The sequence below is a fragment of the Rattus rattus genome, chromosome 9 (assembly GCF_011064425.1).
Source record: "Rattus rattus isolate New Zealand chromosome 9, Rrattus_CSIRO_v1, whole genome shotgun sequence".
Classification (NCBI taxonomy): domain Eukaryota; kingdom Metazoa; phylum Chordata; class Mammalia; order Rodentia; family Muridae; genus Rattus; species Rattus rattus.
The window spans coordinates 89,122,530-89,147,848 of record NC_046162.1 but is presented as its reverse complement, the minus strand read 5'-3'; the positions used below and the strand labels follow the sequence as shown (position 1 = coordinate 89,147,848).

The 25,319-nt window shown below is 43.3% G+C and overlaps 1 protein-coding gene and 1 non-coding gene across 2 annotated transcripts in view; both read right to left on the bottom strand.

Moving 5' to 3' along the window:
- Nucleotides 1–25,319, bottom strand: part of Asic2 (acid sensing ion channel subunit 2) — a 1,059,219-nt gene that overhangs the window by 410,513 nt on the left and 623,387 nt on the right. The window lies entirely within an intron of this gene.
- On the bottom strand, nucleotides 5,655–5,772 carry LOC116910693. The gene has a single exon (XR_004389222.1). It is a non-coding gene; the product is annotated as a small nucleolar RNA SNORA55 (small nucleolar RNA).

Sequence of the window (25,319 nt, the reverse complement as noted above, 5' to 3'; positions counted from 1 at the left end):
TGAAGGAAGATTCCAGACTTTATCTCATGAGGACTGGGAGTGCCTTGCTCAGTCTCAAACAGTGGTAGGTTTAGCTTATGCTGAAAATAAGATAGTAAGAAATGGAAAAACAGTGTCAAAATCACATATGGACAAAAATAACCACCTGCAGGCCTCTCTATGAGGGGGGCATAAGAGACTTGAATAACTATTTTTCTGTCACAGAATGGACCCCATGGGAATAATCTGCTAGCAGAACAAAGAATAATGTAGAAGAGCACTCATTATAGTTACAAAGGCTCAAAGCCATTCTGGCTCTTGTTTGAAGAAAATAAATGCTAACAAGTCTTGCCTGCGTCAGAGTCAGATGAGAAATGGGTTTTGCAGGGTCTTTGCTGGTGTGGCACATGCCTACTCAGACATCTGAAAGTCCCCTCCACCAATCTTGCCCGTTTCACCCTTTGCCATCAGCACCTAAAATGCTCAGGAGCTTAATAGAGATGGCTCAGGGAGTAATGCTGCTAGCCTCAAGGCCTGAGTTTGATCCCTGGAGCACACATTGTGGAAGAGGAGAACCAACTCCTGAAAGTTATCCTCTGACCTCTGCTTGTGAATATGTGTACATGCACACACACACACACACACACACACACACACACACACACGCACACACACACACAAAGAGAGAGAGAGAGAGAGAGACAGACAGACAGACAGACAGACAGACAGACAGACAGAAATTTTCTCAAAAGAGAACTGTCCTAGAAAGGTTCACGTTTGAGGAGCTCATCCCCAGGGATACCAGCAACACTGATTTATTCTCAAACTTTGGAGCGATTTATAGACTCTTGTTATTGTGGCCATCTTTAAGAGTGACCCCAAGGAGGTCAATCTTCAATATCTAAGACTTTGCAGCACCCCTCCCACAGAATATGTTTATCCTGCATAGTCATGATGATATGCAAATGATGGAGCAGGACTTCCACGACCAGTGGAATCACCTACTCCAGCTAGTTGGCTCTCATAATCCAAGGTGCTCAAGCACATCTATGGGTAGGTTTTTTGTGGCAAGGGTTTGCATGCCAACAGCCACATAAAACAACCATTTTGGAAAATCTTTCAGCCTCCAGATAACATTTTTTTCTGTAATTTTCCAAGATGTCTTGTGCATAGATGCAAAGCAATACTACTTTTAGATCCATAGAAACTGAAGCACTGTGATTATTGTTTGAAGTCATTAAGCTTATCAGTAACTTTTTATATAGCATGAAAAAATCCTGTTGCTCAAGTCCTATTACAAACAATTCTGATTAGGTTGGAGTAAAGTTTGAGTGCTGATGTGTGGAAAGTTTCTAAATGACATTAATACACAACCAGGAATAGGATGTACTGGGCTAAAGAGGAAAAGACCCAAAGTCACTTGAAAGGAAGCCACACACCACAACACAAGGGGAGATTGGTGTAAATTGACTCAATTTCCAGCATTAGAATTGACATTTTGTCTAGGGAGACACCTAAAATTCAAAGTGTGGATCTGGATCCAAGGTCCCAGTGGACTGAGACTTAAGAGTGTCTTGTGCCCTTAGCTTCTCACTGTGGGATTTCCACACTTCCCCAAGGTCATTACCTACAGAAGGAAACGCATTGGCCTTAGCTAAGGCAGAAGGCATTTTAGATCCAGGCAGATGATGATTTCATCTCTCTAGGACGGTAACTTTGACCTTGGGGTTACAGGGCTGCAGGATACCCCTATCCACAGATGGATGACCTTCATCTATTCTCTCGCCCACCATTATGTTTTCTATCCAGACCACATTCCTGTCTCTGAATGTTCTCTTGAAAATTTATGAGCAATGATGACATCTGACTGTGAAAACCTTTGTCTGACCTCGAATGTTTGTGAGTAATAGGACGACGTTCCCATCTCTGAACAATAATTCAGGAGGTCGGCTCTCTCTTTTCTGCTCCCGTATGTTGCTGCCCCTATGATGCCTGCAATAAAATAATTAAATTGATTAGAATGGGAGTCCTAGAAGATGATGGATGCTGATAGGAGGTCACCCAGACTCTCTCAACACTGACCCTCCTGTAGCCAGACGGCATTAACATTCATCTGTGTGGTGTCTGTGGTTACAGATGCAGTTAGAGGCATTTTGTGAGCAACATGCTAGGTGTAGGTGATGCAGAACTCAGTAAGGCTTCTTTCTTGTTTAAGAGCTTTTAACTTAATACAGATGGGCTAAAGAAATGAGAAAGGGTGTTGTGTTCTTGACTTAGAGACTCCTGAGAATAGATGAGTGGCATCTCACTCATCCCACAGTCTCTTGGAGGAGGTGAGATCTGAAGTACTTTGTTGTCTAGGCAAAGAAGGAGGGCTCTTATCAATATGAGGTGAAAGAGTGGGTGTGGAATACAGAGGTAGGAAAAAGGTATGCGTACAACGTACTATCTGCAAAGTGTATCTCTTGCCTAGCCTTGTTTAGTATCTGGATTATATGCTTACTGTGTTCATTGGTGGCCCAGTAACTAACACTGCATTTTATGGCCTAGCCTTGCATTTGCACACACCTTGCTCTCAGAACCAGGGCTTTGTTTCCCTTTCTCCTCATCTTAAACCTGGCCCCTAGCTAGTATTCTCTTGCCTCCCACCTACCTCAGATTAAAACTGACTCCATGCATTCAACATTTCAGAATCTCATATTAGTTTCACCCAGTGTCTTCTTTTATGGGCTGCATCCTCAGTATCCATAAGGCTTTATGATTCAAGTGTGTTATGATGCCAGAAGCTTCAGGGAAGAAGCTTGGGATTCCAGGTGGGAAATCTGGAAATCCAGAAAACCTGAAAATCTGGGAAACTGAGAGTTGAGCACTTGGAATGCAGAGGTGGAATGAAAGGGGGAGAAATTGCCCTGTATTTCCAGCAAGAAAGTATGTAAGGAGCTCCTAGAGAGTTCTACTTTATGTCACTGAACCCCTGAAAGAAGTCATTAGTAGATGACTTCAGTCAAGGCTGGAAGGATGGTACAAATTAATTAAGTGAAGCAGTGAAGGGCCCAGGACCAGGGCATCTGAAGAGCTTGTGGTCCACCCTCATGGAGATGCCTTCCTTTAGCTCATCTGATTGATGGGTGGGTGGACATTCACATGAGTCCAGTGAACCAGACATTTGTCACTTCTTCATAATATAATAATAGGATTAAAATGAAGAATAGCAGGAAATTCAAATCAAAACAACCAAAATAAATGTTATATAAAGAGTCAGGCAACATGGTTTTGGAATTTTACCAGTTCTCCATTTAGAGAAAGACAGAGGCACTAGAGACTAAAGATTTCAAACCCACAGACACTCAATAAACTGGTTTCTGAGGTGTCTCCATGAACCCCCAAACCCAGCAAGACTGATAGGACTAACTAATCCCAAACATTCGCTCTCTGTTGTTTCCATATCCCAGTGAGTCAATGAAGTGTGAAGAAGTAAGGTTTCCAATGAGCTTCGGATAAAATGGCTCACCAGAAGCCAGGATATCTTTACTGGGAACGCAAAAGTCAACACTAGGATTTCTTGCATCACTAGTGAAGTCACAGCAACTCCCAGACACATGAAGCCTGCCAGACCTGGTCAGGGATGCCAACTGGCTAGCCAGGCATTTCCAATCCATGTCCACATATGATGTGAAACTGCTGGCTGTGTACCGTGTATCAAATTGATCAAAACAGGGATAACAGGATCAGAAAAGCAAGGAAGCGTAGATCTCTGAATGTATATTAGCAACTTTCTGGATTGCTGTGACGAAGTACCTCACAAAAGTAATATAGGAGGGGAAAAGATCATTGTGACTCACAGTTGCAGAGGGTCACAGTCCGTCAAGAAAATGCATTTTAAGGAGTTTACAGAGAAAAGCATTAGCGTTTTTTTTTTCCAGAGAAAGGATTTTCCTCTGTCGCCAAGTTTGCCCTCAATTGCGAGCCTTCTGCCTCAGCTTCCTGACAGCTGGTGTTACAGAGGTGAGCCTCATCATCAGACTGAGAAGTACATTCTTAGGAGATTCAATGAGAACACTGAAGAATACATGAGTAGAATAGCCAAGGAGACAAGGATGTAAGTGACTGGTGGTCTTCCCTGTATGCCTGGTTTTATACAACTGCAGTCAAATGCAATTGAGAAAATAAGAGTACAGTGTACAGCAGCTATGCAGGCTAGAAAAATATAAATACAAGGGTCATGGAGACATTTGCAAGTTTTGTTCTATTCATTTCAAGAATCGTATTTATGGTAGTATCATGTGTGTTGTTTGTCTGAGACCAAGGAGTAATAGGAGATCACAGAAATTATTATTACTCATAGGAGTTTCCCAGTCCAATCTTATCATCTCTAGGGTGCTCGAGGAACCAGGATGCACAGCTGCAAGGAAGGAGATTCAGATGTGATATAATAGGCAAGGAGAGATGGAGGAACACAAAGTGAATTTGGGAGGGAAAACAAGAGGTGGAGGGAGATGGAGAAGAATTTGGATCCCATAGTCCAGACTCTGGATTGGAGGCAGTGATGTCAGGGTAGTATCTGAATTTTCTAGACCTGCCAATTTAATAGCCTAGAAACAAAGGCAATCAGATAGTAGCAAACCCCAGCTCTCCGACTGTAGCCTTGGAAGGTCTCACCGGGAGGGCATAAAGCTTCTTAAGATGCAACTCACATTGGGCCGGGCCGTGTGCTAGCTATGTAAATGTCTAAGATAAGCTGTGGTCACTTGTAGCACTGACCAGCACAGAGATCGTGAAAGGCCATCAGAATTACAGTAAGGGTTGCAAGTGCCTATGGAGAGGCCGCTTCGTTGGCCAGAAATGAGTGCATTTGGGGTTTCGAAAGCAGTTAAAGTGGATTAAAATTGGATCTCATGCATTTCAATATGTGTTCATAATTATTTTTTTATGTTAATATATGTCATTTTTTCAAAATTTCATTTTTATCATTTTGTAATGATGCATACGTGTATGGGTATATGCACATGAGTGCAGATGCTCACAGAGGCCAGAGGTGACTGAGTCCCCTAGGGCTTGAGTGACAGGTGGTTATGAACTGCCTGGTGGGTGCTGAGAATGGAACTTAGCCCCTCTGAAGGAGCAGCATATTCCCTTAACTTCTGAGCCATCTCTCTAGCCATATAATTATACACACATATTCAAATATGTATATCATTCATATGGTGCAGATATTTGCATAATTATATTATATGCTTATATTTTATAACTCCATACTTAGAACATATGACTGCGTATTTTACAAATGCAGGTATATTTGACAGCTTGGGGCAGTAATAGGGAGGCCATCATCCCCCTGAAGTCTGGAAAAGAAAATGAACAGACAATGCATTTATTCTGGGTGAACTCTAGGGGAAATGCTTCTTCTTTTTTTTTTTTTTTTGTACGTCTTTAATTGAAGACATATGTGACACAGAGACTTGGCCATCTTCTGTAGCAGAGCCCAGCACACCAAGGAAACGCTTCTCGCTGGACTGATGGACACTGAAGTCTGCTACACTATAACCCCACACTCAGGAGGGAAGTGGAGTTAGCATCTAAACAAGTTACTGGTCATTACTGATCCAGACATATCTTTTTTTCCCTTAATTCCCACCCCTAGCTTCAGCATCTTCAAAAACACCTTCATTCTCAAGGAGTGTGGCAGAGTTGTAGAGACAGGCCCCAGGACAGATGGAAACAACCCGTCTGGATTTCCTCTGCTCTACTATAGCACTGCCTGTCCCCAGACCGGCACCAAGCAGCAGGAAATGCTTCTTTATAGGAGCATTGCAACTTCTGCAAAGGACAAATAAATGATCAGTATAGGACATCAGTGTTTATTTATAAGATCGAACAAGTTCCTGAACTAAGGTAGTCAGCATCCATGCCCGTCATCACCGTACTATGAGACTCGTGGTCTCCTGATGTACCATTTGCGGTCTGGTCAGAGGGGCCAGCCTGGGTCTAGCAGACCTCTGGCCCAGCTGCTTTGATCTACAGGAAGAATAGGGCAATGGAGAGAATGAGCTATACAATTTAGTGAGTGTATACAGCACTACATATAGCATAATTATTTTTATGTTTATATGTAAATGTATACCTGTGTGTGTGTGTGTGTGTGTGTGGTGAGACCCAAAGAGGTAAAGAAGAGTCTTAAATCTTTAGATAAATCCTAAAGAAGAAAAAGGGACAGACAGTAACCTGCAATGCCCTCAGTTGCACATCGACAGTTTCAAATGGTGAAGATAAACAATAACCTCGACAGATGTGCACATGAGCACAACCGGAAGGAACACAAGTACCTTCTACCATGAAATGTCAGAGCAGGGTTATTCTGTGGAGGAAGAGGAGGCTGCAATTGGATTGGGGAAAAGACTTCTTAGGTCAATGGTGAAGTTTGATTTCTTGAGTTGGGTGGTAAGGACAATGTTTTTCTTGAGTATTTTTTCTAGCTCGTCATTGGCTCTAGGCGACTTACTATATTTTAAAATAGAAAGCTCCTATTTTTAACTTACAGGCAGTGCACATCTGTCAGACCACTTGATCGTGAGGACTTGAAGGTTTAAATTCTGCCTTGGAAGCTGGGTTTGGGATCTAACATGGACAGGAAACTGCATGTTCCCGCCAGCCTGTGCACTTGCAGATATTATCCAGTGAACAGGCTGGGTCATGAGGGTAAACTAGTGGCTTTTATTAGGCAGCCAAGAATGAGCTGGGCAATAAAATGTGACTTGGCCCAGAATGGAGGCCTTCCTGCATTTGACATTTCTGCTTTATTCAAAGCAGAAGCTTCTCGGGGTCACACCAAGTCTCACAAAAATGTCAAACGAATGTATATTTATAATAGTGTCTCCATATTTTAGGCAAATTCTTCTCTAACTATACCCAACAAATTTCACAATAATTGTGGTATTTCCATCACACACGCACACACATACAGATTATTCGTTTTAAAGAAGAGCTCAGCTTCCAGGCTTCTTTAAATAGCAGTTAGCAGGGTATGGTGAGTATCTGTTTACTGAACTGTAATTGCTTCCTGGGGTGGAGGGAGTGTGGGCTGTCCAGCGATTACAGCCACGACTGTGCAAACAAGGCAGACTTACACAAAGAAGGCCCTGGTTGGGAGAGGCACAGTGTACCGAATAAAGGGAAGAGCCCAATCAATCATTTCCTTCTTCCCCCACACAGCTCCCAGCATTTCTTTCTCATAATCTTGAATCTCAACATAACAAGTGACAGGCTGAGTTAAGAAACCAGTTCCTTCAGAACTTCTGGATCATTTCATTGAGCCCATCTGACCATGCAGGTGTGATGGTTAATGTTGACTAATTTAATAAGATGGAGAGGCAGCCAGGTGTTTAGTGAGTGACACCTCTAGGTACGTCTGTGGGGGAAGTCTAGAAACATAAAGGGAAATAAGTTTTCCTCAATGTGGGCAGGGGCAGTGGGTGGTGGGCGGTGGGCGGTGGCATACCCTAGGTTAGAGGCAAGGGTGGGGTGGGGGAGCAGCTTATGCAAGCATTTTCTCTCTGGAGCATCATGAGCTGAGCTGCTTTGTTCCCTTGTAGCCTTCTACTCTCATATTCTGACTTGTGGTGGCTCGGAAACAATGGAAGTGCCTGTGTAGGGTCTGAAGCCTTGGAAACTGTGGACCAAAACAGACCCTTCCTCCTTTAAATTCTTTCTAGCCAGTATTTGTAACAAGAAAAAAAAAATCTGCACAGCACACCCTATACTCATTTATTCAGATTTGTCATAAAAGCAGCTTTTGTCATATGTGGCCTCTTACCAACTGAATTTGTTTCCCTTGTTTCCTCTATGGCACAAATTTTGCTGAGAAGAGACTCTCTTTCATTGTAAAGACTTCAAGGAAGACTGCTAAATTGAGGCTTAGAAGATAAAGAGATAGATACATAGACCCGTCTATCAATCTACCCATCATCTATCATCTATCCATCTAATCTATAAGTATACAGATATTGCTATAGATATACCAAGAAAGCCAATCATTCATTTCCCCAGACTTCCTTGAGGCAAGAGACCTATGATCTGGGCCCAATCATCAGAGACACCTCATAGACACCTCAAAGAAATCAAGCTTCAAGTATTCCCTGCAGTGGTTCTGGCAGAGAGCAACACTATCCTGTTTGTAGGACAGCTGCAGCACTGATGGACAACATTCCATGTTTTCAGGTTCAATGATAGTAGAAGCAGGCTTCTCTTGTAGCTATTGGAGGAAGCTATGCTATGAAAGAGAGTAATGCACTTATGCTTGTTTATTGCTCAAGATGAACCAGATAGTCTTTTCAACAACCTTTTAGTCATTCTCTTTCAACAAACACCATCTAGAGTCAGTCTGTTTGTCTGTCTGTCTGTCTGTCTATCTATCTATCTATCTATCTATCTATCTATCTATCTATCTATCTATCATCTCTATCTTTGTGTGTCTCCTTGTCTCTGTTTCTCTCTCTTGTGTGTATATATGTTTGTATGCCTGCAAGTGACTTTTAATTTAGAAACCTGACTGATGACAGAAACTAAAGCAATATTAAGGCAAACCATATGGAACCAAAAGGCATAAGACTTCAAGGAATATTGTTAAATTGATTTTTAGAAGATGAAGTGATGGATACATAGACAGACATTATCTATCTATCTATCTATCTATCTATCTATCTATCTATCTATCTATCATCTATCTATCTACTTATAGGTATATAGATGTAGACACAGATATAAATATATACACAAATGTGTGTGTGTGTGTGTGTGTGTGTGTGCATGTGTATTTTATATGTGTGTAAATAGGTCCATCTAGGTCCACTCGGGAGGAGACTAGGCAGAGAGAGAGAGAGAAGGATGAGGGAAAGAAGAGAGGGTATAGAGTTGAAATAACGTCGGGGAAGGTCCATTAAAAATTCCAAGAAAAGGTTCTCGCGATCTCCGCGGCTGCTTATTTATCACCCACAATTCCCTCTTCTTTCTCTCTCCTCCAGCTGAGCAAGATGCCCAAAGGAAAGAAGACCAAGGGGAAGAAGGTGGCACCGGCCCCCGCCGTGGTCAAGAAACAAGAGGCCAAAATGGTGGTCAATCCTTTGTTTGAGAAAAGGCCTAAGAACTTCGGCATTGGGCAGGACATCCAGCACAAAAGAGATCTCACGCGCTTCATCAAATGGCCCCGCTACATCAGGCTGCAGCGGCAAAGAGCCATCCTTTATAAGCAGCTCAAAGTACCCTCTGCCATCAACCAGTTCACCCAGGCCCTGGACAGGAAAACAGCAACTCAGCTGCTTAAGCTTGCCCACAAGTACAGGCCAGAGACAAAGCAGGAGAAGAAGCAGAGGCTGCTGGCCCATGCTGAGAAGAAAGCTGCTGGCAAAGGGGACGTCCCACTAAGAGACCACCTGTCCTCCAAGCAGGGGTCAATACAGTCACCACCTTGGTGGAGAACAAGAAAGCTCAGCTGGTGGTGATTGCCCATGATGTAGACCCCATTGAGCTGGTGGTTTTCCTGCCTGCCCTTTGTTGAAAGATGGGGGTGCCCTACTGCATCATCAAGGGAAAGGCCAGGCTGGGGCACCTGGTCCAGAGGAAGTCATGCACCACTGTTGCCTTCACACAGGTTAACTTGGAAGACAAGGGTGCTCTGGCTAAGCTGGTGGAAGCTATCAGGACCCATTATAATGACAGATATGACGAGATCCGCCGCCACTGGGGAGGTAACGTCCTGGGTCCTAAGTCCGTGGCTCTCATTGTCAAGCTGGAAAAGGCAAAGGCCAAAGAACTCGCCACTAAACTGGGTTAAATGTACACTTAAATTTTCTGTACATAAATATAATTACAAAATTATCTTCCAAAAAATAAATTCCAAGAAAAGCCCAACAACATGCTGGGAGTGGGGCACTGAGTGTGCAAGGTGGGTGCAAGTGGGAATTACTGTTCCTAGCCCTCACCCCTTCAGCCCCACAAGTATCTAGAGTAAGTCAACTTTATGTGGGTGGTTTGGGGGCCTGGTAAAATTAAGAAGCTACCTAATCTCACTTGTAGTCACATGAGGTCAACAGAAGAACCAGAGAGAAATGAAGGGAGTTGTAGTTTGGTGGGCATTTTATCATATGTGGGAAGGCGCTCTGAAGAGTACTGTATGGGATCCATGCAGTAGCCCTGCCACAGCTGGCCTCAGGACTCTCGAGAAAGACAGAGTAATGAACTCTAGAGATGGGAGAGTGGATGAGGGTCAAAAGTCAGAAGACATGACAAAGGCAGATGGCTAGAGGAAAAGCCGCCAAGAGCAGGGAACTGCATTTGGGCAGGCTTTCCACTTTATTTTTAAGTAGAGATTTTGGGATGTCATTTACGGGCTGTGGAATTCACCCCCTCTAAGCATCAACTATGTTCAGTGTATAACTGCCCCCACTCTAGAACATTCCGATAGTCTCTTGAAGCCATTTACTGGTGTCCTGCATTTCTATCCCCAGACTAAGGTAAACGCTCATCTGTTTGTTCTCTCTATAAATTCACTATCTCTGGAAATGGCATGCTAATGGAATCACATACTGTGTAGTATTTGGTTCTGGTTCCTCTCTATTATTCTCCTAGGATATAGCATGCACTAGTAATTTATTGTTTAGTTTTTTATTGCTGAATAGTGTGTGCATGCTCATGCCTATAATATGTATACATGTGTGTACACCTGTAAACACTTGTGTATACACATGGATGCTAGTGGCTGATGTTGGGTTATCTATCTATCTATCTATCTATCTATCTATCTATCTATCTATCTATCTATCTCTGTGTGTGTCTCCTTGTCTCTGTTTCTCTCTCTTGTGTGTACAAATGTGTGTATGCTTGCAAGTGACTTTTAATTTAGAAAGTGGGTGTCTCCCTTCTGTCATTCTCTGCTTTATAACCTCAAGACAGGGATTTACATTTAATTTTGGGCTTGCCATCTTTTGGCTAAACTGGCTGACCAGTAAGCCCTCGTAATCCTCTTGTCTCTGCCCAGCTCTGGGGTTATGCATGCAGCCATCATATCTGTTGTTTAAAAAAGAAAGTTTTGGAGATCTGGAATTAGGTCTTCATAAGTGTGAAGTTAGTATTTTACTCACCAAGTGTTCTCCCCCGCCTTGGGTTGTATTTCACTGGCTGTATATGCCTCATCTTGTTGTTCTATTGGCTAGTTAATGAGAACTTGGACTGCTCCTACAGTTTGACTGTTATGAATAATGCTGCAACAAACGTTTGCATACAAGCCTTTGTGTGGACATACTTTTGCATCTCTCTTGGCAAGAAACCTGGAAATCGCTGGGTCACATGCTAGCTCTGTTTAATTCTCTGCAGCTGCGCCAAGCTGTGTTCTAAAGTGGCTCCTCTCTCCTCCCCACAGGCAGCAAAGAGGAATTCTAGTGACTGTATTCCTACCAAATACCCTTGGCCTTTCTGAAGACAGCCATCTTCATGGGAACATATTGACAACACACTAAGGTATCAAAATAGACTTGGTTAAGGACTAACAGCATGGAAGGTGTTTTCGGGTACTTCTTAACCATTTTTTGTTTCCTTTTCTAGCTTTGTTGAAATGTCTATTCTATTAATTTAGTCATTTCAAAAAGTGGGTAATTTATTTTCTTAAAATTGATCTATAGTCCTCACACTTGGATATTAAGGTTTTTCTACTAGTTCATATCGACACATCTTACGTTTGTATTCAAATGTTCTTCCTCCTTTGTCTATGATCTTTCTTTTCTTTTCTTGTTTCTTCTTCCTTCCCTCCCTCCTTCCTTCCTTCCCTCCCTCTTTCCTTCCTTCCCTCCCTCCTTCCTTCCTTCTTGGCTTCTTTCCTTCTTTCATTGTACTTCCTTCTTCTCTCCACTCTTTTTCCTTAAGACAGAATCTCTCAATGTAACCCCGGGCTAGCTATAAACCCACCAGCATCTGCCTCGATCTCTCAGAGGTTCTGGGATTACAGGTACACACCGACACCTGGCGCCTTCTTTTCACTTTATTTCTAGTGCTTTTGGAAGGCATTTAAAAATGTTATGTAAAGAAATCCTTTATCTAGTACAAAGTCAGAAAGATTTTTGCAATTAACAAGATGTAGTAGAGTTATGATAAGACATGAAATTCAATAGTTTAATTCCTTCCACTTTGTATTCCCCTTATCAAAGTAGTTTTTAGTACTTTAGATCATTTGACTGCGTGTTTTATAGTTGGCTTCCTGTTTACTCTATTTTATGCTTTTTGCTCTTGTGTCAGGTCTGTGATCCACCCCAAGTTAACCTTGATGAGTGGACAGGACAGTGCAGTGACATACAACGCCAAATGTGATGCCTTAGCTTTTGCTCTTGTTGCACTGGATGATCCCTCAAATAGCCCCAGCCCTTGCCCACTTTTGAGAAAACATAGAAATAGGAAGGTCACTCTCATGTTCCCTCACCCTGCTCCCAGGAAGCAGGCTATGTATAGAATCGAACTCACCTCATCCCTGCCCCAGCAGAGCTCTGCTAATACCCAGAGGAAAAGCATACCCACCGCTCTGAAGACTTGGAGACACACAGAAGAACCATTAGACCTCGCTAAGTTCCCTCCTTTATTATTATCAGGCAGACATGTTTGACAGCTCTACTTCTGCATGGCTGTACACACTTTACTAAACCTAACTATGAAAGCAAAGCTGTCCTGTTCCTTTGGAATTGATTTCCTTTGGAAGATTGCTGTGTCACATAAAATTCACAGTAAGCAAATCTGTACACTTTCTCTTATTAATCTCCCATACATTCCTGAGCCATGAATCTAAAAGCAGATCAGAAAAGATACTTCCTTTCAGTCCCTAAGGTATATTTATATTCGTTGGTCCCTGCAACATTTAAACAAATCACATTCACCCCCACGAAAGTGACTTGGTGCCTTTGACCAAAGCTATTTGATGGGGCTGGGAGTGTTCCTCAAGAGCAGACTGCTTGCTTCTCCTATGCAAGCCCTGGGTTTGGTCCCCAGAAGAGGACAACACAATTTATTGACTACACATGAGGGGTTAGTTTTGTCTCCTCAGCTCAGTCTGTTGAACCATTCCTCTTCCATCAGTACTACTCTGCCCACTCCCGTGAGTTCTGTAGTTTGTAAGTTTAATAGTTTAAATCCCCCAACTCTGTATTTATTTTGTCAAATTCATCTTGAATATTTTAGATTTCTATTGGAATGCATTACAGTCAGCCCCCAATTTCCTTCAAAAATCTGATACGATTTTTTTAAAAACTGGGATTGAATTGACTCTCTAGGTCCAAACAAAGAAAATATTGAATCCACTACTGTAGTCCATGAACAACTGCCCTTTCATCAATTCAGATACTCCTTCATGGATCTCTCTCTCTCTCTCTCTCTCTCTCTCTCTCTCTCTCTCTCTCTCTCCTCTGTCTCTGTCTCTGTCTCTGTTTTTCTATAGATCTCAGTGGTCAGCATTGTACCTCTTTCAAATTTATTTTTAGACTTTCTTTTTTTGATTATTTTGTGTGCATGCATACATGAATGTACCATGCACATGCAGTGCCCACAGAGGCCAGAAGAAGACACCAGTCGCCTGGAACTGGCATCACTCACTATTTTGAGCCACAGTGTGCAACCTAGGAACCAAACCTGTACAACAGGAACCCCTGCTCTTTACGGTGAGCCACCTCTCCAGTCCATAAACCGTAGGTTTTCACAAATGCCTTTTATCCACATGAAGATGTTCTCTCTTGTCATTTCTTAATCTTAAAACTTTCTCCATGAATGGTGTAGATTGTTTTGGAATTGTTTTCCTATGCCCGTTATAGATTTTGTTCTTTATTTTATTGGTGTGGGCATGTGTGACTTAATCTGTCTTGCATTCTTGGTACAGATCCAACTTCATTAAGGGGTAGGATTCTCCACCTACTGATGTTTCCAATTTGCTGGCATTTCAACAAATTTAACAGCAAAATTATTAAGTGTAGTGGGTGGACCTTAGTTTTCCTGTCTTGTGATATCTTAATTTTGATGTTAAAATTATTACTAATCTCGATAAATATATGGGTTTGTTCACTTTTTCTTAATTTCTTGTTTATCTAAGAGAGATGTCAATTTTTCAAATGTAATAGAACTCATTGGTGAAAAAATACTTATGCAAGCTTTGTGAGTGTGCATGTGTGTATGATTTTTATTTATTGATTCAAGTCTCTACATGGCAAGACCTTTCCCTTCCTTTGTGACTCTGTCCATCTACCTATATTTAACCTGTGGAATTGTCATCCTGCTGTGCAGTGGCTTATGCCTTTGCTCACTTTCTTAAAACAGTCTTGTGTTTATGCATCGGTTTATCCTCCCAAGGGTTCCTCCTCCCCTTCCAACTTATGGGTCATCCATAGCCTGGGCAGAGCCCATGCTTACACACTCTGTGGTGGTTAGCAGGTCTGTACCAGTTGATACTTCCCCTGAGTCCTTCATGCTTCACCTGACCCAGGGGTCTCCTGTTCCAGGAGAGCTGTGTAAAGAGCAAGCTCTCTGGATAGCCTCTCATTTCCAGGCTAGCCTGGTTACATGTCTGGCAGGTCCCCTGGTCTGTGGTGATTTCCACATTCACTTCCGGTATGAGTCTTTATCTCTCACCTCTGACCGTACCAGATTCCCACTGGCTGTAAAGTCTGTGGCTGGTAAAACCTGTGACACTGGCTCCCTCTCCTCTCCTCTCCCTCTCCCTCTCCTCTCCCTCTCCCTCTCCCTCTCCCTCTCCCTCTCCCTCTCCCTCTCCCTCTCCCTCTCCCTCCCTCTCCCTCCCCTTCCCTCCCTCTCCCCCTGCCATCCCTCTTCCACCTCTCTGTGTGTGTTTGTGTGTGAAGCATGTGAACTGTCAGGAAAGTGTCTTCATATTTGAATGATTTGAAAGAGTCAGGACCTGACATGATGCCAGGATGGTGTGAATTTGGGGGCAGTGGAGAACTCGAGGCTTGCTGGAGACCAAGAAATGATAAAGAGGCAGAGCAGGACAGGGATACAACAATATACCAGGACCGAATCTACTAGAAAAGAGAGAACACACAGGTCTACTTTGTCTTTGAATGGCACTTTTAACATTCACTGTCTCCATGAAACATCCCAGGATTTCTTTTGGTTGGAGTGGACAGGGTATGAGGGCAGTGTAGTGGTGGGCAGACTGGAGAACGAATGTGAATGCTTTGGCCATATCATAGGGAAGGTAATGAGTCAGCAATCACACAGTACTAGGGAATTGGAGTGACCTGGGTGTGCCCCTTGCCCAGGAAGCAACCTCTCAGCAACCTCCACCCAGATTGGCCCTTAGCTCAGATGCTAGTTTGATAGAAAGACGCTATCCTAAGCTTTTAAATCTGGAATTGTCGAGCTGCAGCATGCGGGCTACCTCTAGCTCATTTATTCTGGTTAAACTGGCACTCAGCCACACCCATTTGTCTATACATCCATGCTGTCGCCATGCTGCAAGGACTGAGCTGCGTAGGTGTGAAAGAGACACATGGCTTTCAAAATCTAAAAGGTTTACTATCTAGTCCTTTATAAAAAAAAGTTTCTATGGGCCCTGCACCTCATCTGGGCAACACATAGAGCTGTCCCTGATGGCAAAGATGTTTCCTGACTACACTGGAGCCAGCCTCAAGTCTTGGCTTGACAGCACTGTGGAACTGGCCCTGGAGGTATCGGGGTGGATGAGCAGGCCCTGAGGGCATGACAGAAGAAGTTCAAAACAAAAGTTGAACTCTTGTTTTGTTTTGTTTTCAAACTCCAGTTTCACATTGGAAAGACAATGAAGAAAACTCTTACTGAACACTAATATGGATAGAGAATCATATTTAAAGTAAGAGCATATGAGGCTGGGTGATGACTTCAGTCCATGAATTGTGTGTGTGATGCCTATGAGAGCCTGAATTTGATTGACAGAACCCACCTAAAAAGCTGAGTACGGTGATGTGTTCTTGTAATCCCACCACTCCGGAGGCAGAGACAGGAGGATCCCTGGAGCATGTGGGCCCGCTAGCCTGGCTGAATCCTCCTGTCCCAGGTCCTACTGAGAGGCTCTGTGGATGTGAGCTCAAAATTGGGCTCATTACACACCATCAGTGGCACAGGACACAGGCGGCAAGCATCTTCTGGACACAGGTCCACTGTAAAACAGAAATTGGATGACATATTCTGCCATTTGGGGTTATTGGTCAAAGAGAACTTTGGAATTTGAAATCATGGTAGGAGCTATAAAACAACACACAAACACTGCTCACGTGGATGCTTTTGGATTTCTCCCTCTGACCTTCTGAATGACCTGTGTGGTCCTATTCTGTGGACTGGGTGTTTCTCTGTATACCTCTTATGTGACTGAGTCTGTGATGTACTGATGTGTGTGTGTGTGTGTGTCTGTCTGTCTGTCTGTCTCTCTGTGTGTGTGTGTCTGTCTGTCTGTCTGTCTGTCTATAAGCCAAAGATCAATCCAATCTCAGGACCCAGTTCAGTATTTCTCACTGGCCTGGAACTCACCAAGCAGGCTAGACTGACTAATGTTCTTGGAACCTGCCTGTTTCTGCATCCTCAGTGCCAGGGTTGCAAGCATTCCATCATGCCTAGCTTCTCATATGAGTACTAGTGATTGAAATCCTATCCTTAGGCTTGCCCAGCAAACACTTTACCAACTGAGCCATCTCCTCCTCATCCCCACATGGCTAATTTCCAATGACGAAATCTCAGGCCTTGGAGAAAGCCTCTGGACCCCGAAGACAGTAATTATCTCTATGAACTCTCCATTGTACCGCTGAGGAGATCTGCAACTTCCAGTAAGCTATCTCAATGAGGGAGCTTCCGGGCTCCAGCAGGAGGACAAGAGGTCATGTCTTCTCCCTGACCTTAATGCATGCGGTTGTGTCACCTACACATTGAGCTGTAACCTCTCCCGTTTCTCTGCCTGCCCTGGTGAGTGCAGGAGCCGCATACTCATGATGGCATGTAATTGCCCACAGTTGAATGCAGCAAGTGTGGACTGCTGAGCATATGATGGAATGGATTCAGAAAGGTTAAAGCTAAATGCATCTGGAGAAAAGCAGAGTCCCTGGGCTATCCCTGGTGACAGATTTGTCCTAGGGGGAGGGGGCAGCCATTAACCAAGGCCTGTCAGAGCGGGAGTACTCAGCCATGTAGCTATTTGTAGAAATACAACCAGAAATGGAGGAGTTGGAAGATCAGTTAGAGGCAGGAGCAAGGGGTCAGCTATTAGTGGGGCCAGGCAGCAGGGAGAGGAGAAATGGCCAAGGGTGGATCTTTCAGAGGCAGGACTGGATATCTGCCTGCTATCAACTCCTTTCCTTTCAGCCGAAAACACTAGGAACTTACTATGCCTAGTTTTAAGAGGAGAAATGAAGAAGTCAAGAGATTGGCTATTGAAAGCATAATTGAGATATTTTGGAAAATTGAAAGACTGTGATTCCTGCCAAGTGTAGAATTGGGAGTTGTGTTACTGTGGCGAGACCAGGCTCTGTCCTGTGGGACTCTTGCTTCCTGCTTCTCTTTGGGTTTAGTTTATGCTTATTTATCGCCGCTGGGGACATGTTTGGTTAATGAGGCTTTGAAAAGGGTTCTGGTAATTCCAGAGTTCCCACATCTTCCGCTCTAGTTTGCTTCCTATAGCAGCGATAACACCATGACCAAGACAGACTGTCTTAGTTACTTTTCTATCGTGACAAAATAACACCATACCAAGGCAATTTAGGAAAGATAGCAAACTATGTGGGGGTTCACCTCACAGTTTCAGAGGGTGAGTCCATGACCATCATGGCAGGGAGTGTGGCAGCAGCCAGACATGTGTGGTGCTGGAGAGTTATCTGAGAGCTGAGCTTACATTTCATTAGATTAGCACATGGATATAATGAGGAGAGAGAGAGAGAGAGAGAGAGAGAGAGAGAGAGAGAGAGAGAGAGAGAGAGAGAGAGAGAGAGAGAAGGAGACTGGGCCTGTAATAGGCTTTTGAAACCTCAAAGCCCAACCCCAGGGGCACATTTCCTCCAACAAGATCACACCTCCTAATCCTTCTTAAGCAGTTCCATACCTAAGGACTAAATATTCAAATATATGAACCTGTGGGAGCCATTCTCATGCAAACAACAACCTAGGGAAGAGAGGGTTGGTTTGGCTTACACATCTCAGTCACAGTCTATCATCTGGGAATTCAGGGCAGGAACCTGGAGGCAGGACTGAGGCAGAGGTCATGGAGGAGTGCCGCTTACTGGGTTGCTCCTTGTGGAGAGCTCAACCTGTTTCCTTACACACCCATGACCATAAGCATTAGCGTCACCACTCACAATGGGCTGCCTCTCCCATATCAATCATTAATCACAAAACCTCCCCCCACAGGCTTGTCTACAGGACAAACTGATGAAGACACTTTGTCTGTGAGATTTCCCCCTCCCCAGATGCCCCTTCACTTGTTTCAAGTTGGTGAAAACCTAGGAAGCACGTCCTCTCTCTCCCTGGGAGGAATTTCTTTCCTCCATCTTATAACACCTTGGGAGGACTTTAATTGGCCTGTTTGGATCAGATGACCGTTGGTTCGGTCACACAGAAGAAAATCCCAGTCTCAGTGGTAAAATGAGATGCTGAGGAAGTAACAGTTCCAAGGAGGATTTATGTGCTATAGTCCCTGATGATGGATGTTTTCTTTGTTGAGCAAGTGTGTAAGTGTGTGTACATGTGTGTATGTGTGTATTTGTGTGTGTACATGTGTGCATATTTATGTGTACATGTGTGTATATATATCTTTGTGTGTGTATATGTACATGTGCGCATGTGTGTATATATGTGAATATATGTCTGTATATGTATGTACATGTATGTTTGTGTGTACATGTGTGTATGTGTGTTTATGTATGTATGTATGTGTCTACATGTATGTATGTATGTATGTATGTGTACATCTGGCTATATGTGTGTTTATGTATGTATGTGTGTATGTGTTGTGTGTTTGTATAGTTCAGTTTTTTTGTCAGTGAGTCTGTTTCTAATCAGACAGTTCACCACTGTGCTTTTTAGTCTATGAGTGGAAGAGTCTCACAAAATGACAAGGCCTTACCAGTTTTACACAAGGTTGCTCTTGGGTTAATGTCATCAGCACAGCTTTCAAACAGCCCCCTCTGGGACTGATTTGTTCACTTTTGCCTCCTGCTTTTGCCTCCTTTCCCTGCTGGAGATCAAAGTCTTCTTTTCCTCTACTTCACTGTCAGAGTGTGTGTTTGGGGGTAGGAGTGAGGCATGTCTTAGAGTGTACTTGTGAGTAAAGGAGAGCCTATGCCTGTGGTGTGGAGAGGTGACAGTGGCAGTTTCTTTGTTGCAAAGCAGTGTTCAGGAGATGAAGAAAGCTGTTAGCTGTTAAACCCAGGCATGATGAATGCATGTGATGCCAGTACTCTGGAGGCTGGGGCAAGAGAACAGAGAGTTCAAAGCCAGCTTGTGCTACATGGAGAGCCAGGCAGTCTAGTCTACATAGCAAGACCCTGCTCTCTATCCCCATCAGTCCCCAAACCCAAGAATAGAATTAAAAAGGCTGAGTTGACCTTCTGAGTCTGTGTTCTTACTTTCCCACAATTTCTCATGTTCCAAAGGGTTTTCTAAGGGAGAACAAGAGCAGTGGAGTCCAGGGTCAGGAGGCCCTTGGGATAAGCACAGTTTTACAAAAGAGGTGGGAAGTCCATGCAACATCCAAAGCAGTAAGTTTCTCAGAGGAATAGCAAGCAACATGGAGATCCATATGAAACACTGGAGGCTGCAGTTTTCGGGCTGAGAGGTAGCTTAGCAGGTATAGGAGCTTGTTTCAAGAGTGATGACCTGAGTTCTATCTCTGAAGCCACACGGTAGGACAGAACCAACTACTGAAGGCTGATCCTCCACATGCACACCATGACCTATGGCTGACACATACACATACACATACAAATGAATGAATGAATGGATGAATAACTTAATTCATAATAAATTTAAATTTAACCTATGAGGCAATCATAGGATAGGGATGGTTTATTTAAAAAAAACAGCGTGGTTGAGGTGTAAGTGATTCATAATAAATCATACATATTTAAAGTGCAACTCAACGTGTTTGGACTTGTGGGTGTCCCGTGAGACCATCACCACAATCAAAGCAGCATCCATCAACCCTTTGGGTTGCTTTTGTCCTTTGCTCCTCTGCAATTCATCTCTTTCTGTCACTGTGCATTAATCTGCAGGTTCAGAATTGTGAACGAGCACTGCCCCGAGTCACGCAGCATCTGCTTTCCTCTGTCTGTCTTCTTTCACGTGGGTAATTATTTTTGAGATTCATTTACATTGTTACCTGTTTCCATAGCTCAGTCTTGAATTGCTTTTATTTTTCTTCAATGGATGCAGCATGCTTTGTTTATCCATTCACCCACTGATGGACACTTGATCTGTTTCTCATTGTTGACTAGTACTGATAAATCTGCCTGGAGCCTTCGCAAACAAGTGTTCATATGCTGAAATGTACAACCTAAAACATGACTTCTTTCTTTGGGTGACATTCTCTACTTGTCCACAATCTCTACTTATCAAGCTAAGCATAGGCACCTAGTCTTCAGTGGTGGCTTTGTAAGAAAGAAGAGGACAAAAAGGGGGTGATGTGGCTTGGGCCATGTTTACTATCCACTGTGCTGGTCCATTTGGTGGACAGCAGCAGAGTGACCAGTGGTCTTCATAGAATCGGAAGTGGTCCAGAGAAGCATGAAGGTCTTACTGAGACCAAGCTCAACACATAGAAGCTTTTTGCTCAGAGATTCTCGATGGTGAGGGCTAAGGTTTTAGATACATGTAACAGACACCAGCTTCACTGTAGACAATGAGAGCTCTAAATTCCCATCTGTGTTCTCTCAATTGATTTGCTAGTAAGTTCTAAGTGCTGTTTTGATCCTTGGGGTTTGGAAAAGGACATTAGTTTGTTACTATTTAAAATCTAGGTTAAACATTAACATAATAATTATATCAATCCTTTTCTGAATCTATACCAAAACATTTTCTACTATGTAGTTTATAAACATTAAAAATGAGACCATCTGTCCTTGTTTTATTTCTCTTTCTGTGATAAAATACCCTTACAAAAATCAATTTAGGGAGAGGGGGTTTATTTTAGTTCACAGTTCCAGGTTACAGTCCATCACTAAGGCAAAGACGCATTGGCAGAAACTTGAGACAACTGGTCACATTCCTACAGACAGGAACAGAGAGTATTGAATGCATGCATGCTTCTTACTCAGCTCCTTTCTCTACCCTTGTATTCTCTACTATCCCCCGTATAAGGCATGGTGCTGCCCACAGTGGGCTGGGGCTTCCTTCCCCACCACTTAACATTCGATCAAAACAATCCCCCACAGACGTGTCCAGGGCTAACCTAATCCAGGCAATCCCTTATTGAGACTCTCTTCAGGGTCATTCTAGACTGTGTCAAATTGAGGGCTGAAACTAACTAGTATATCATTTTAAGATATTCATAGTTTTAAAACAAGTTTTGTCAAACTCTAACTGCTTTGGACACTGGGAATTCCAAGATCAAGGCTTCTAGCAAATCCTACATCTGGTGAGGTTTGATCCTTACCTCCAAGATGACTCATATGTGGCTAAAATTTCACAAGGCTAAAAAAGCAGAAAGTCAAAATGAGGCTATTGTACTCCCTTCTAACTCTTTAAAAAACCCATTTAATCCTATTTATGAGTGCAGTGTGCTCAAGACTTCGTCACTTTCTAAAGGCCTTGCCTCATTCTTCTATTTAATTGGGTATATATTTCAGAGAGAAATGTCCCTTTAAACAATAACAATACTATATGCAGATCTTACTTGAGTCTGAGCTCTCTCCAGCTGACTTTGTGACTCAGGAGCCCTCCCTAGGGAAAGCATGTTTGTTGTGATTTCTCTTATAGGATAAGCATTATCTCTTCTTTCAAATGGTTTATTAGCACCCCTGCGAAGAGCCTCTTTATAGGTTGCTGACTTATGCCCTTGAGTTTCCTTTGTCAGATCCCCCACTCCCAGTGGCTAAAGAACACAAGCCAATGGGGTTCCATTTGCATCTCGCAATCACCTGAGTATCTGGCAATAGCCTAGTAACTAATTACTGTGTCTATCCCTCCTCTAGCTACTTAGGAGTCTGCAGCAAGCTCAGCTTTTGTACAATTCTTTATCACAGACTGTCAGAATTGCAAGGGGCTTTAGAGGCCATGCTTACCAACTGTGTCGTCTTTAAAAGGAGTTCGTGGCAGCTTAGAGAAGTGAAATGCCCCCACCATGAGCCCCAGATCCTGATGGAGGTAGAGTTGCTTTAAGAAAAACTGAATGAGGACCTTGGCCCTTCAGACTGCCTCCCATCTGTGCCGCCCTCCATCCCTACTCCTCCCAACCCTCAGCTCTCATTTTCTGCACTTAATATGTTTTCCTGAATTGATTTTCCCCCCTCTGTCTCATCCATTACATTCAAGGTTATTTTTGGTGCTCTTCTCTATCTCTTTCATTTTGCAGACTGATCTCCTAAGCTTTGCTGAGGTTGGCGGCATTTTCTACCCCAGGGTCTTTGGCTTCATTAGTGTTTTGTTTCCTGGGACTTTACTGTCTTCCTAAGGTCTATAAAACTAACTAGCCTTTAAGACCTCTTAGCCCCACTTTCCTCCCCCAGCCCTGCCCAAGCCTCCCCTCCCTGAACCAAGATATTTCCCATCATGCACTACCCCAATCTACTTCTGTGTATTCTTAGACACCTTAGCTCCACCTCCTCTCACGCCCCAGTCCCAAGGTGCTGTTATTTCCCATCATGCACTAACCCCAAGTCACTGCTCCTCATGATAATCTTCAGAGTACATCCTTCTACATGATTCAGCACTGCACCAGCCATGGGTAGTGGCTGCAGATACATCTTCCTGCTGCTGTTTATTTTCTCTCCTGTCTTTTCATCATGTGGAGATGTGACTGTTTGTAATGGTTCCCCTTTGCTCTGCTATGTGGCTGGTGGGGTGTCTCCCAGGTTCGAGGTAGATGATTGGTGCTAGAGTAAAGGGGGCTGGTGAGTTAGAATAAAGCTAGAAACGTAACTGCCCTGAGCATGGCTAGGGCTTCTAATGTCCCAGGCATTTGGATGACTTTAGAAAAAGTCAGAAAGTCTAGCTGTGGCATTGAATGTCTGTGTTGTAGGAAGCCTGAGTTGCCTCAACTGTAATGTGGGAATGCTAGCCAACAGCTTCCAGATCTTAAAGAATGACTAAACATAAAGACTCTTAGAGCCCTATAGGCATAGCTGACCTTCTCCCCTGTAGTCAAAAGAGGACACACTCAAATCTGGATTCCAGTACAAATGTGCACTCCAGCTCTAGTTCACAGACCTCCTGCAGCTTTGTTCTGCCTTTCTGTAAGAAAGAAACAATGGAACAATAGAACAATGGAACAATGTCTATTTTATAAAAGGTAATGAGAATCACACATAAGTATTCAACACTGGCCCTGGCACTAAGGCAGTGCTCAACAAATGCTGGCGATTTTATTATTTAGAGGGATTTTATTTTCTTTTTAGATATGCTTGTATGTGAGGGTCCATGTGTGTATATGTGTACATGAGTGCAGGTCCCTTCAGAGGCTAAAAGTGTCAAATGCCCAGGAACTGGAGTTCCTGGCAGTTGTGAGCTATCCAATGTGGGTGCTGGGAACGGAGCTCTAGTCCTTTCCAAGTACTCTTCCGCACTGATGACTTTCTTGCCCCCAGCATTGGCTTTTGTAAAGTGTTCCACAACGTTACAGTCACTGCCTTTGAATTCCCTCCCAAATAAAGCATGTGCACATCCTGAGGATTGTGTAAGCTTAGAGCTTATAACTTTAAGTATTTGTTAAATATTTTACGCAGACAGTATCCTTATTAATGTTTTCACATCTACTAATGTGTATAATCTACAGTTTAAAAATACTCAGCTCTATGGAACCCAAGGCTCCTTTGGGTGGCAAAGTCTAGGCAAATTGTTTTAAAACAATTTATCACCAGGGCCCAAATAATAAAAGATTTCCAGTGGACAGTTGCTTGAACAATCCAATTCTATACTCACTTATTAATCACTTCTTAAAGCCCAGGCATGAAGATGAATGAGGCCAAGTCCCTGCACTCCTGGAAGTCACAACTGAAAAGTCACTGCCATCAATACAGTGATGGTGGAGATGACAGTGCTGGATTTGGTGGCAGTGGCAGTGGAGTTGTCACAATACTCATGGCTAAGATGCTATCTTCCAACCCTTCCATCTCAGGATGGGTTTAAAAAAGATGAATAAGGGGTTCACACCACTGGATGTGATACCAAGGCCAGAATGTTCTTGTATCACTGGAACGTAGATGCCACCTAAGATTCATGTGCATCATCTTATCTAATTCCCTAGGAAATTCTTGGAGATCTGTCCTTCTTTTGTAAGTATAGACAAGGAAGCTAAGCACATTGAGAAACATCCTCAGTGACACACAACAGAATCTCACTAATGCTTTTTCCCATTCTCTCCAGCGCTGGGATTGCTGCTGTCGGACAATTCCCTGGTGAGAGGACAGATTCTTCAACTTAAGTCTGTGTCAAAGACCTTGTATCTGACCACTGTAGGGAACTGCCCTTCCATTTCTGATTACTTTGAGGGTAAATGTCAGACAAATGCTGGGCAAAGGGATCAAGCCATGGGGGAAGGGAGGACTCATCTTGATATAGAATTGGGTGATTATTGAAGTCTTTACTTCTGAGGCATCTTTGGGCTTTTGTAAAAACGTTGCTATTTTGTGTGGGGGCATTTTTGTCTGCATGTTATCTCTGTGTACCACATGCTTGCTTGGAGCTTATAGAATCCAGAAGCAGGTAAACATTCCCCTGGAATTGGAGCCCCTGTGTGGGTGCTGGGACTCAAACACAGACCCCTAGAAGAGCAGACATTGCTTTTAACCTCTGAGACATCTCTTTTATCTTCTGTGGCTGGGTTTTAAAAAACAGGTGGGGACTTAAAATCAGGCAACAGAGAGGGGCAAGTTTCAGCTGGAAAGAACAGCTTAGAGAATACAAAGAGAATATAAATGTTCTTGGTATCACCGGAGAACAGGACAGTGGTGGTGTAGGAGAGAGGTTCTTGGTGGGAGCTCAGAGTTGAGAGGAGTCACTTGGGGTCTCCCTAAGTTTAGTTCCATTGCAGCATGAGGGCACAGAGGCTGTGTGAAACTAGCTTCAATTCAACAGTTGAAGAAATGTCTTCTAGATTTACCAGAATAAGAGAGCATGCTTTCTGCTTTGACTTT